Here is a 12,263-nt window from a genome sequence, read left to right as displayed (position 1 = left end):
CTTCCATTTGTCTTCAATGAGTTGCTGGATGACAGGGAAAGGTAGGGAGAGCAGAGAAGGAAGTTGGGACGGTGTGAGTCCTTAAGGCAGGGGCTGAAAATGACAGGAACTGCGGAACAGGAGACTGGATGGAGCAGGAAGGATAAACTGGAGACTGGATGGAGCAGGACAGATAGGGCATATAAACTGGGACCAGACAGGAGTGAGAATGAAGTGGGTGAAGACTCAGGGACAGAACAGGATGGTGTGGACAAAGAGAGCAGGACTGGAGCAAGGGACAGAACAGGACAATGCGGGCGTAGAACCAGGTCAGGACAAGGTGCCAAAGTGGACATAGAGAGCAGGACTGGAGCAAGGGACAGAACAAGGACAGGACTAGAAGTAGGAACCAGACTAGAGCAGGAAACAGGAACAGGATTGGAACAGAACAAGGACAGGAGCCAGAGTAGGGAGATCTATGGAAGTCTAGATTAAAGGGAAAAGGCACCGATCAGAATTAATAAGGGATGTTTTCTATGTTCTTATCTACATTAGACCACAATCCCTTTGCAATCAAAGGAGCATGAACTATTTTGATGAAGGTTGGGGGCTTTATAATAGCTTGTATAGCAGACCTCTCTTTGGAAAAGATTCCCTCTTCACAACCTGACACATTTTGATGAAAAAGCAACACAAACCACCTTCCGCAGCTCCCATTCAGTTCTGGCTAGTGAGATTTTCAGCAAAATATTTATGCTATAGCCCTGTGACCAGTAACTCCTGAAAAATCAGGGGTTACACCTGTTGTGCAATCACTGGTAACCTGCAACCCCTCTCCTTGCATCTTTCTGGGCTCCCATTACCCCAACTTCCAACAACCTCCCCCACTGGTAGCTTCCTATTCATGGGCAAATAAAGCTAATAACTAACTTATAATGTAGTGTCTGTAAATATCCAAAGGAATACGGCATGGCCACACAAAAGCCTATTCAGGGAGGGAGGCTTATATTTAGTGTCACAGGGCTGCTGTATATATTACACCAGCCATAAGCCATTCAGCCCACAACATATCAACTGGTGACTTAGCCAGTTTAAAAAATAAAACATAAAAAGGGCAGGTGCTTTTATATAAAAACAGCTTTCCCTGACGGTAGCATTTACTATTAGGAATGTGGGTGCAACCTGCCAGCAGAGAAGGGTTCCCGCTGTTGAAGGTGGAAGGAGGGGAGGGAGGGGAGGGACAGAGTGTGTGGAGGAAAATGCACTAAAAAGTAAGATGAGAACGAGCAGTAGGGGGCCATTTATCAACACTGGGTAGTAACCCATGGCACCAATCAAATTGTTGCATTCATTATTTTACCTGCATCTGGCTGAAAAAAGCCTATCACTTATTGGTTGCTATGGGTTATTGCTCACAGGCAAATTTTCCTAGTTTGGATAAATGACCCCCAGGGTCAATTGGAAAGAGCTGAATACAAAAAGCTCCAGAGCATAAAAATGAAAGCTCCGGTATACAGAAATCCTGCCACAGGGGATGCTAGCTGGTAGAAAAAAAGTGGTGGGATGGCATCCTGCCCCAATGCCAGCACTGTAACCACTACTGCAAATTATAAGGATATAAGAGGTCATTTAGGAGCTCCGTGACCATATAAAGGCTAAACATACAGAGAATGTAAATCTATGGACATTACAAAGTAGAACAAGACTGCTAATTAGAAGCGGAATTTTTTTTTCTTTTAACCCTATTTAGATTCATGCGGAAGCCTGGGAATGTGGGCGAGTAAACAATGTGCTTATACACAGATTAATATAGATAAATGGAGAGCTCAGCATTTAAACAACTATAATCACCCAACACACACAATCAGATAGGGAGTAATCTGATTAATAAATGATGCAGGAGGATGCAGGAGTAGGAATTAGTACCATTTACTAATCTATAGAATATCAGGACAGGATCTAACGGGAAGTGACTGAGATCAAACCATAACTGTTTACTGGCTGCTGATATTAAATCAGTAATAAAGCAAACACTTGCCTACAATCCCTTTATCTGGAGTAACTACCTTCTGTAAGGCCCGTAATGTCTCCTGGGCACTTTTATCCCTCAGAATTAACCTCTGATACAAGCGGATGAAGAGAACAACCCTGTGACTTCATTCACAGCCACTGCAATAAGCACACACTTTAGCATTACATTCATGTCTTTATTGTTGCCCAATGGAATCAATATCCTACTGTAATAGTGTAGGTGTCATAAACCTTATTATGAAATACAATCAGCAGGAACCATTTACTAGTCCCCGGGGCATAACTACAGAGGAGGCAGACCCTGCAGTTGCAGGGGGGCTTAGTGCTTTAGTAAACCCAGTGAGTCCCTAAGTAATAAGCAATTTTAATATATTGTAGTAGAAAATGTCAACCTACTAATATTTAGAGTCCTAAACTGAATTAGCTGTGGGGCCTAGTAACAGCTAGTTATGCCACTGACTGGTCTGCTGCTTGAAAACACACATCTAAATGGGGGTTCAGCCCTGGTGGGCCCTGTGGGTTATAGGCTGCCCGGTGCATATGCCACTAAATGCTCTCTGTGGAGGATTTAAAGGTGGCCCCTTATGAAGCGTAAACTGTGATATGGTCTGCTCCAATATCTAAAATGGCTTTTGATACTAAACAGCTCTATATATGTACTAACAAAAGATTGAGGTCCCAGGGGGTCCAGGGCAAAATCTCCTTGCTGTGCCCCCACAGCTGCCCCAGGATATTTGAAAAGGACGACCCTCAAGCAGGAGAACTTAAATATATATATATATAGGGAGGAGATAAAGAAATGTATATAATGTACTTGGTGAAGTAGACATGAGGTGCTGCCCTGGGCCAACTGTGCTGCAAGCAGATAAACCATAATCACAATTGCCAACCTTTAAAAAAATCCCCAAGGAACATTTGTTATAACAGAAAGTTAAAGTTAATGGTCTTCCAGCTAATAAATTGATCTATTGTTGATTTTATACTGTGTAACCCCATCGGTCATTTAAAGTATTTAATTTAAAGTATTCAATAAATATTGCAAGGTGTTTTTAAAGTTCAATTATGTTTGGTTTATGACTGAGCGCCCATCAATATCATTGGGGCTTCTTTATAAACAACGAGCAAATTTACACCTGGGCAGTAAGCCATAGCAACCAATCACTGGTTAGATTTTTCCAGCCAGCTGTAGATAAAAGCAATTATCTGATTGGTTGCCATGGGTTACTGGCCAGGTGCAAATGTGCCCAGTGTTTATAAATGACCCCATGTGTGTCTCAGGGAGATAAGGCTGATGCCACACGCGGCGTAGGGCTGATTTTTTCGGCAAGCGGAAAAACGCTTGCCAAAAAATCAGCCCTACGCCTGCTACTTGTGCCTGCACCCGAATGAATGGGATACGCTCGGGTGCAGGCACGTGTAGCCGATATACGCACGAAAACGCGTGAGAATGCAAAGTCTCGCGTTTTCTTGCGTATATCGGCTACATGTGCCTGCACCCGAGCGTATCCCATTCATTCGGGTGCAGCGTTTATCCGCTTGCCGAAAATTTCAGCCCTACGCCTCGTGTGGCATTAGCCTAAGGGGAAGTTCACTATACAGGGAGCAGGTATTAACTAGCAGGGCCATGGCTCCAGTCTTGTACAATAAATATAAAGACAATACATTTGTGTTACAATAAGAATAGAACACATTTCTTACACAAACTCTCATGTTGAACACAAATGTATTCTTCCCTTGCAGCTTACAAAGACTAAGGATATCAACAAAACATTTTGGGGTCAATCTTTGACCAGGGCCTCCCATTGCCTTAAAGTGTGAGCAGCAGAGCCAGGTGCCCCCTGATCCTCTTTCAAGGGAACCTACTCTTGTCCATTATATCTGCAGTTTTATACCACCATTTTATCCCACTCATTGTTGCCATTATGCCCAACTTGCACCCAAAAGACTCAACTCGAAGAGAATATGAGCAACATAAAGCAGTTTTTGCAATGCAAGTTATAAAAGGACATCTACTGAGACTAGAGGAAAGGAGATTTTACTATCAGCATAAGTGGAACTCATTCATGTGTTCCTCTTCCTTTAATATCAAAGAAGGAGTACAGTGCTTTTTAGCTTTAAAAATGACCAGCTATGTTAAACTAAAAGGGTAATAATTAATGTATGGCAGTTTATTGTATTAGCAGTAAAGCAGAATATTGCTGGCCGTCTCTGGGTAACCTCCATTTGCACCACAAGATGGCACTAGGAATTCATTTAAAACCATTGAATCTGGGTACAGGTATGGGACCTGGGGTTTTTCGGATAAGGGATCTTTGCAAAATTTGGATCTTCATAACTTAAGTCTGCTAAAAATCATTTAAATATTGAATACACCCGATAGGGTTGTTTTGCCTCCAATAAGGATTAATTATATCTTAGTTAGAATCAAGTACAAGTACTGTTTTATTATTACAGAGAAAAGGGAATCATTTAACCATTAAATAAACCCAATAGGGCTGTTCTGCCCCCAATAAGGGGTAATTATATCTTAGTTGGGATCAAGTACAGGTACTGTTTTATTATTACAGAGAAAAGGGAATCATTTAACCATTAAATAAACCCAATAGGACTGTTCTGACACCAATAAGGGGTAATTATATCTTAGTTGGGATCAAGTACAAGGTACTATTTTATTATTACAGAGAAAAAGAAAATTTTTAAAAATTAGAATTATTTGCTTATAATGGAGATAATGTCTATGAGAGATGGCCATTCCGTAATTCTGAACTTTCTGGATAACGGGTTTCCGGATAAGGGATCCCATACCTGTACAAGCGTTTCCATTCAATTTCTGTCTGGGTTTTTAAGATCTTTGCTAAATAAATACAGTTTCTATCTTCTACATTTTTTGATAGTTGTTTTTTACCTTAGGAGAAAAATAAAACTATAGCAAATAAATGGGCAGCAGCATGGCACAGTGGTTAGCACAGATGCGTGGGGGTTGAGGCTTCAATTCAAAGGCACTATTTGCTTTATTTTCTATTTGTTTACCCTGTGTTGTTGTGGGTTTCTTTCATGGGGTAGTGAATAACAATCAGTGCTGCATGACATGACATTGCTATATAATAACAGAATTATAAATAAGCAATTCAAATCTTCAAGTGTATCCAACACAGCAAAAGAAAAGTTAATCTTCAAGTGGATTTAAGAGGGATCCAGTGGTTAAAGAACCTGCATACCCACAAACAAGTATCCATGACAACTATATGGCTCATATGGATCAGTCACAAGGTGGCATTATAGATGGTGGGCACAAACATGCACATTATCGACTCATTTGGGTTAATAGGGTGCTGCTTATTGCCTAATTTTGTGATTCATGGTTGCATCTTACTGCCTGTAGTAGTCATGTCAGAGCCCTTGAAAAACTAGGACTGTCCAGCTTCGGACCTTAATGCTGTAACTAAACAATAACTCCAGCCTTTGGTTGTCAGGGTGTACTGGTAGTTGTACTTTGACAACAGTGGCAGGCCCCAGGTTAGGAAACAAAGTGTTTTTGCCCTGCTGTTACCATCGTGCCCAAATGTCACCAATTTAATATACTATCACCACCATCTTGCTCAACTGTTTCCATCTTACCCTACTCCTCACCACCTTGTCCTACTCACACTACTACTGCTGTCACCTCAGTCAAGTCCTTACATGGACATACTGTCACCACATTCTAACCATACTGCCACCATCTTATACTACTATCACCACCATCTTGCCATGTGTCACCATGTTATACTGTCACCACCATCTTGCTCAACTGTCTCTATCTTATTATACTGTCAACACCATCAAGCCCTAATGTCACCATTTGGCTCTACTGTCACGACCATCTTGCCCAACTGTCGTCATTTTATACTATTGTTGCCATCAACCTCTACTGTCACCACCATCATGTCCAGCTGCTTCCATCTTAAACAACTATAACTATCATCTTGTCCAGCTGTCAACATTTTATACTCCTTGCATCATCTTACACTACTGTAACCTCAATCTAGCCCAATTGTCACCACCATCTTGGTCAGCTGTTGCCAACATTGCCACCATCTTACACTATCATCTCTATCAAGCACTACTGTTGCCATCTTATACACTGTCATCACCATCTTGCCCAACTGTGATCATCAAGCCCTACTGTTTCCACCATCATGCCTTACTATCACCATCTTACACTACTGTCACCCTACCTTCCTCAACTGTGATGATCTAAGACTACTATCACCACCATCTTTGCCTACTGTCGCCATTTTATTCTACTCTCACCACTATCTTGCCCAGCTGTTGCCATCTTATGCTACTGTTACCACTTTCTAGCCCAGATATAGCCATCAAGCCCTACTGTCGCCATCTTACACCACTGTCACCACCATGTTGCCCAACTGTTGCCAAGGTACTACTGTCATGACCTTCTAGCCCTACTTTTACAATCTTACTGTCCTCTACATCTTGCTCTATTGTTACCACTTAGTTTTGCCTGCTATCCTCTACTCCTCCTATATATAGCTGCTGCTCTCTGGGGCCCTATTATGTATATGGAGCCTGCCTTTATTCGCATCCTAATAAAGACAGCTCTGACAGTTTCCTTGGACTGCACACATACACTATTTTTTTTAAAAAAAGGCTGTTGGTATTGTGTGCCAGTGCTGTATTACATTGGCACAGCTTGGATGGCTACACCCAGTTATTATCTATAAGTACAGGGTGCATCATCTGGCTCCTGCGCTATGAAGTGATTTCAACCTCCCATCAGCAGAAGAGGAGGCCAGTTGCTGAAAGAGTAGGGAATTGCAACATTCTCAAGTCCCTTTAACAAGAAACATGCTTAAAGTGTGTATTTATTACATGATTTACATATTCTTTAATACATATAAAAAGGGGCACTATCATAATAACATGTATTTTCCTGCCTTTAAAATGGGGGCAGCATCTTGGAGCCAAAATTGTAAATCCGGCTTTGGGCATGGGCCAGACTTAGATGACTGGCCATTTGATTACAAATCTTCGTTTTTTCATTTTTTAATTAAATTTTGCCTCAATTTTTTTCCCCTTACTTACTCCTACTTCCCTTACTAAAGTTTGGTGATTTCCCTCATTCTCTGCTTCTCATTGTTCAACACACACACCCCTAAGGCAAATACAGCCCACAGAACAGATAATTCATTGATTTAAACCATGTGGTTACAGTAACAACTAAATAAACAGTCAAAGGTTCGTAACATTTAAACTGTATATTTATTGCTAATAAACAATGTTAATAAAGTTTTTAGTGTTCATAAGTGGTCTGTAATTAATGATGTTATTGGCTCATTCTTTAGGGCAAAACAGGGAAGATTAGTCTCTATGCATTTGGTCAAGTTCTTTGCTCTCCTTTACAGGCTTTAGCACACTGTCTGCATGGAGGATGAGGGTCATCTGGGTTGTAGATCCTACACTCCTCCGCTGGCCTCAAGGATTATCAGTCTGACTAGCCCTATTTACTGGGCATTTGGGCATGTACGGCTATGACTGGCCACACATGCCCAAATGGTCTGGTAGTAGGGTCGAACGTAGCAGGGGAACCAGCGGGGTGTCGTGCTGAGGCAGCCTTTTCAATGCTGTGCTTAATTTTTCAGCATAGAAGAGAGGCAAAGAGCTGCATATAGTGCAATAGTGTTCCCTGCACTTAAAGAGCCAAACCCCTCCTCAAAAAAAGCTAGAATTTGTTTTTGTAAAGTTACCAGGAGAGGCTTTTTGCCACCCTTGGTAACCCAATGGGTGGTACAACCTGAGAAAGGTCTGTACTGGGATTTAAAATAAGTCCAGGCATTTCAAGTACACAGAGGCCCAAACTGCCCCGCCCCAGCCCAATAAATAGTGAGTGTCTATGGCACCTTACAGCAGCCGCTCTGGCATTTGCCAGAACCCACAGATTGCCAGTCCGGGCCTGGTCTGAGGCAAGATTGTCAACTTCAGTGCTAAATATATCTGGTGAAGCATTGTATATACAGGTGCTACATAAACAGCTTCTTGTCTTTCAACAAATATAATATTCTGAATATATTTTCATTCTGGGCCTCTCATGATCAAAAGATAAAAAATTCTCAAACCTTCTTACATTTCCAAAATACCAATTCACTTTCTGGATTTCTCCAGTTCTTATCGACCTACCTCTGAATGAGATATTTCATGAAACTAGAAATATTGCATATTTTAAGACTTTCCAAAAGGGCAGGGAACTTCTGTTATTCCCCTAATAACAGAAGAACCCTTTCTGTGTTGCGAGGGATGCTCAGGATCTGGCAATTTAGCACACAATCTGTGTCAATTGACATTTCTTATTTGTTTGCACTGAGAAATGAACAAACCCTTCCTTAGTGTAAAGAACACTCCCAGTCCTGCTGCCACTGTAGAAAATGCCAGGAATGCTAGAATACTTTCTTGCTATTGCTCTAGCTACGCTATTCCTTAAAGGGGATGCTCAGCTATTTTCAAAGTGGTAGGACTTTGCAAAAGTAATACTTTCCCCAATATATCTGTTTTAATATTTTATTTAATAAATGAAGCATGTACCTGCCCATGCTGGGGATTTGGGTTATCCCTCTGGAGAAAAGGGTCGCCGATCAACTCCTTCTTTAAGCTGATACAGATATTCAGCAGCTGGAAGAGAAAAAAAATCCAGATGTAAGTTATGGTTCAGTGCTTTTGCACATTCATTTGCAACCCCATTAATTCTATTGACAGCTACTGGGATTAACATTAATGTATGAGGAGAGAGGGTTAACCGCTAACCGGATAAAGTCAGGCTGAGAATTTGCCCCTATGCTTTAAAAATCTGAAAGTTGGGCCTGTACCCGGAAGCACTGCTTCTGCCCGAGTGCATTCACACACAGTGTATTTCAGCTGAAAATTGATTAAGCATGCAGTTTCAGGCTAAAATACGCTGTGTGTGCCTTGCACCTGGGCCGTAGCAATGCTTCCAGGTACAGCCACAACTTTCAGTGTTTTAAAGTGTAGGGGCAGATCTGCCCAGATCTGCCGATGTGGCACTAGCCTTAGGCTTATGGCTTACTGTGTGTTTGATATGCTGGAAAAAAACCACCAACCTGTTCCACATCCATCCATGTGTGTAGTGACAGAAATGACTGAGATCTGTCTATCACTACATACATGGGGCAGATTTTGGCCAAATAAATGCAAGTACAAGCAGTATTTTTACACTGGCAGAGAAAATGCTTAGGGTGCCATAAGGCTTAGTGTAGGGACACACAGAGCTGTGCCTCGGCATCTCTCTGCAGGTGGAGAAAAGAGAATTGCATTTTCGCACAGTGGCAAAACACAGGTGGAGAGAAGCCTTTTAAATCATGCCCACTGTGTAGCCACACCCTGAATGCCATGCCCAGTAAACATGCAAATACAAGCAGTATTTTATATAACTGGAACAAAAGACACAAATCTTTTCATGACAGACACAACAGTGGCCTCTCAAGTTTCCACTGCAAACCAGGCTGCCCCTCCTCTCCAGGTGGCCCTCATCTTACGAGACATAGGAAGCTGAAATCTGCTCACGTATGGCCACCTTAAGGGCCCTGACACACGAGAAGCAGAGCTGTCAACTTGACAGCTATGCATGAAGGGTGAACTGCCAAAATTTTTCCCCCTACCCGGAAGTGACGTCACGTGCATGCACAAAATCATACCCCCAACTGTTCCGCTTTCCGCGGGACTGTCCCGGTTTTTATAGCGCATCCCGCTGTCCCGGATGGTTCAATGAATGTCCCGCATTTCTGTAATAGATTACTACTGTCTATGGGTCAATTGGGGGCAGTGTCTATGGGGTCAGTTGGGGGCACTTTCTATGGGGGGTACTGTCTATGGGGGGCACTGTGTATGGGGGGTACTGTCTATGGGGGCACTGTGTATGGGGGTTACTGTCTATTGGGCCATTGGTGGTACTGTGTATGGTGGGGCAAAACTGGTACATAGTTATAACTCACGAACAACTGACTGCCTTCTCTCTATATTTGTATTTTATATGTAGGAGTTGCTATATTGTTTTCCTTAGGTAGTACAGTATGAAGGTATAGCACATTTTGCGTCTGATCCCACCATTTCAACTATATAAAAGGAGTATTTTTTGAAAAAAAAAATGGGGTGTGGTAACTGTGGCGTGGTCACAAAAGTGGGTGTGGTCAAAACATTTACCACACTGCGAGCGCCAAATCTTTTTGTCCCTGTTTTCATTTTTCAAATGTTGGGAGGTATGCCAAATCACAGCTAAAGCTCAAAAACATTTCCAGCGCATGCACCAATGCATCAAACTTTGCGGGACTTCAGCAAAATCGGGAGAATGCAGCTGGGGGACAAGAGAGAACGGGGGAGCACCTTCAAAATAGGGTAACTCTTGAAAAAATAGGAGACTAGTCCCAGGGTGCTGCTGCCATGAGGTGAGTTGATACACTGGCCTCAGACCGCAGTGCTGAACAAGTTACCAGAGGAGGCAAAAGGCCACTCCTGGTAACTTAGAGAACCAAGATTTTCTAAATCAGAATTTTGGCTCTTCTAATGCAGAGAGCGCTATTGCGCTTTGGGTTAGGCAGCTTAGGAAACCTGAAGCGAATAGCAATGCACGTTTTTCCACCTGCAATTTACCTTATAGCCAGTGGGATGGCATTTGGATGAGATTAGTCACCCAGTCTAGAAATCTGTCTCCGGGGACTAATCTCGTCTGTCATGGATCTTAGGGGAAGACACACAGAGCTACTAGTAGCAGCTACTTGTCATGGCTACTAAAATAAACAATGCTGATCATTTACTGATAACTGTCACTACGTGTGTTTTAGCAGAGGCAATTCTCAGTATTGTCTATGGCAGGGGATTTTCTGGAGTTTAGTAGCCATGAAAAAGTAGCCACTACTAGTAGCTCAGTGTGTCTTCACCCTAAGGGCTGTGCCAAAGTCGCGGAAGCTGCCTTGAGAGGAAACTTCTGCGACTTCGGCAAATCGCGGCGCCGTGTATGCCATCCCACCGGCAATTTACATTGAAGTGAATAGCAATGCACGTTTTTCCACCTGCAATTTACGTTATCGCCAGTGGGATGGCATTTGGATGAGATTAGTTACCCAGTCTAGAAATCTGTCTCCGGGGACTAATCTCGTCTGTCAGGGATCTTAGGGCTGTGACAGACGGGGAGATTAGTCGGCGCACAACAAATCTCCCTTGTCACGGGCGACTAATTTCCCTGATGTGCCATCCCAACGGCGAAAATGTAAATCACCGGTGGGATGGCATACATGGCGAGGCAACTTCGGTGATAGCGCCGCCACATATGCCATCCCACCGGCGATTTATATTTTCGCCGGTGGGATGGCACATCAGGGAAATTAGTCGCCCGTGACAAGGGAGATTTGTTGTGCGGCGACTAATCTCCCCGTGTGTCACAGCCTTAATAGATTGTCTTTGCTCAATTTCATCCAAAGTACAAAAAAAACTACAAAAATGGCAATTTCTAGTTGCACATAAATCTCCTTTCCTCTTTCTGACGATGGCAGGTACTGCTGGGAACAGGAATTGTTTGTATTTTCAGTTCCCTGGCACAATTACTTCAGACAGCAAATATAAATGACTACTATGGAAAATCCCCCCCCCACATACCTCCTGCTCTCCTTCACTTCTCCTCTTTTCTTTTTTACTTGTAGTATCTAGAAAAATCAATAAAAATTTCAAATTACAACTAGACTAGACTGATTAGACTACTAAGGAAATTGGGAGCTGAGATAGCAGAGGGCATGGCCAAAAACCAACGTGAAAGTTACGCCTTTTTTTTTTATTTTTTCCTTTTTTTTTTGTTCTCATACAGAAGTACAAAGTGCGAGCTGAGGTAAAACAGATATCAAAGTGAGCTACTGCAACTGCGTTACACCGACTTTTCATTCCCGCCAGGGGGCGACTACAGCAGTGACTGAGCCCACAGCCGCCGTGTGGGAGTGGCTAGAGCTGTGACTGAGCCCAAAGCCGCCTTGTGGGAGTGGCTAGAGCCGTGACTGAGCCCAGAGGCGCCGTGTGGGAGTGGCTAGAGCCGTGACTGAGCCCACAGCCGCCGTGTGGGAGTGACGAGCCGGCAAATCTCGCGAGATGAGACTTGGGGCGATAGGAATTTCTGTCAGACGGGAGACTGGGAGGCTGCAGCTAACAGTTCTGTGTGAGGTGCAAGCGCCTATCCGGGACTGGGTTTGGGAAATCGGGAC

The 12,263-nt window shown here is 43.0% G+C and overlaps 1 protein-coding gene across 2 annotated transcripts in view; it reads right to left on the bottom strand.

The window, feature by feature from the left end:
- cat2 (calcium transporter 2) overlaps window positions 1-12,037 on the bottom strand; it is a 70,490-nt gene extending 58,453 nt beyond the window's left edge. Inside the window, exons 1-3 of one of the 2 annotated variants that reach the window (XM_031903532.1) lie at window positions 11,874-12,037; window positions 11,671-11,717; window positions 8,590-8,676 (exon numbers count right to left, since the gene is read on the bottom strand). The gene's annotated coding sequence lies outside the window, so the exon portion shown is untranslated. Of the gene's footprint in view, window positions 1-8,589; window positions 8,677-11,670 lie in introns of both variants that reach the window. The other variant, XM_031903536.1, reaches the window with a different exon arrangement.
- Between the last annotated feature and the right edge of the window lie 226 nt (window positions 12,038-12,263).

Source organism: Xenopus tropicalis, chromosome 6, assembly GCF_000004195.4.
Source record: "Xenopus tropicalis strain Nigerian chromosome 6, UCB_Xtro_10.0, whole genome shotgun sequence".
NCBI lineage: Eukaryota > Metazoa > Chordata > Amphibia > Anura > Pipidae > Xenopus > Xenopus tropicalis.
Note: the sequence above shows the minus strand (reverse complement) of the source record. Positions and strands in the feature narration are given on the sequence as shown.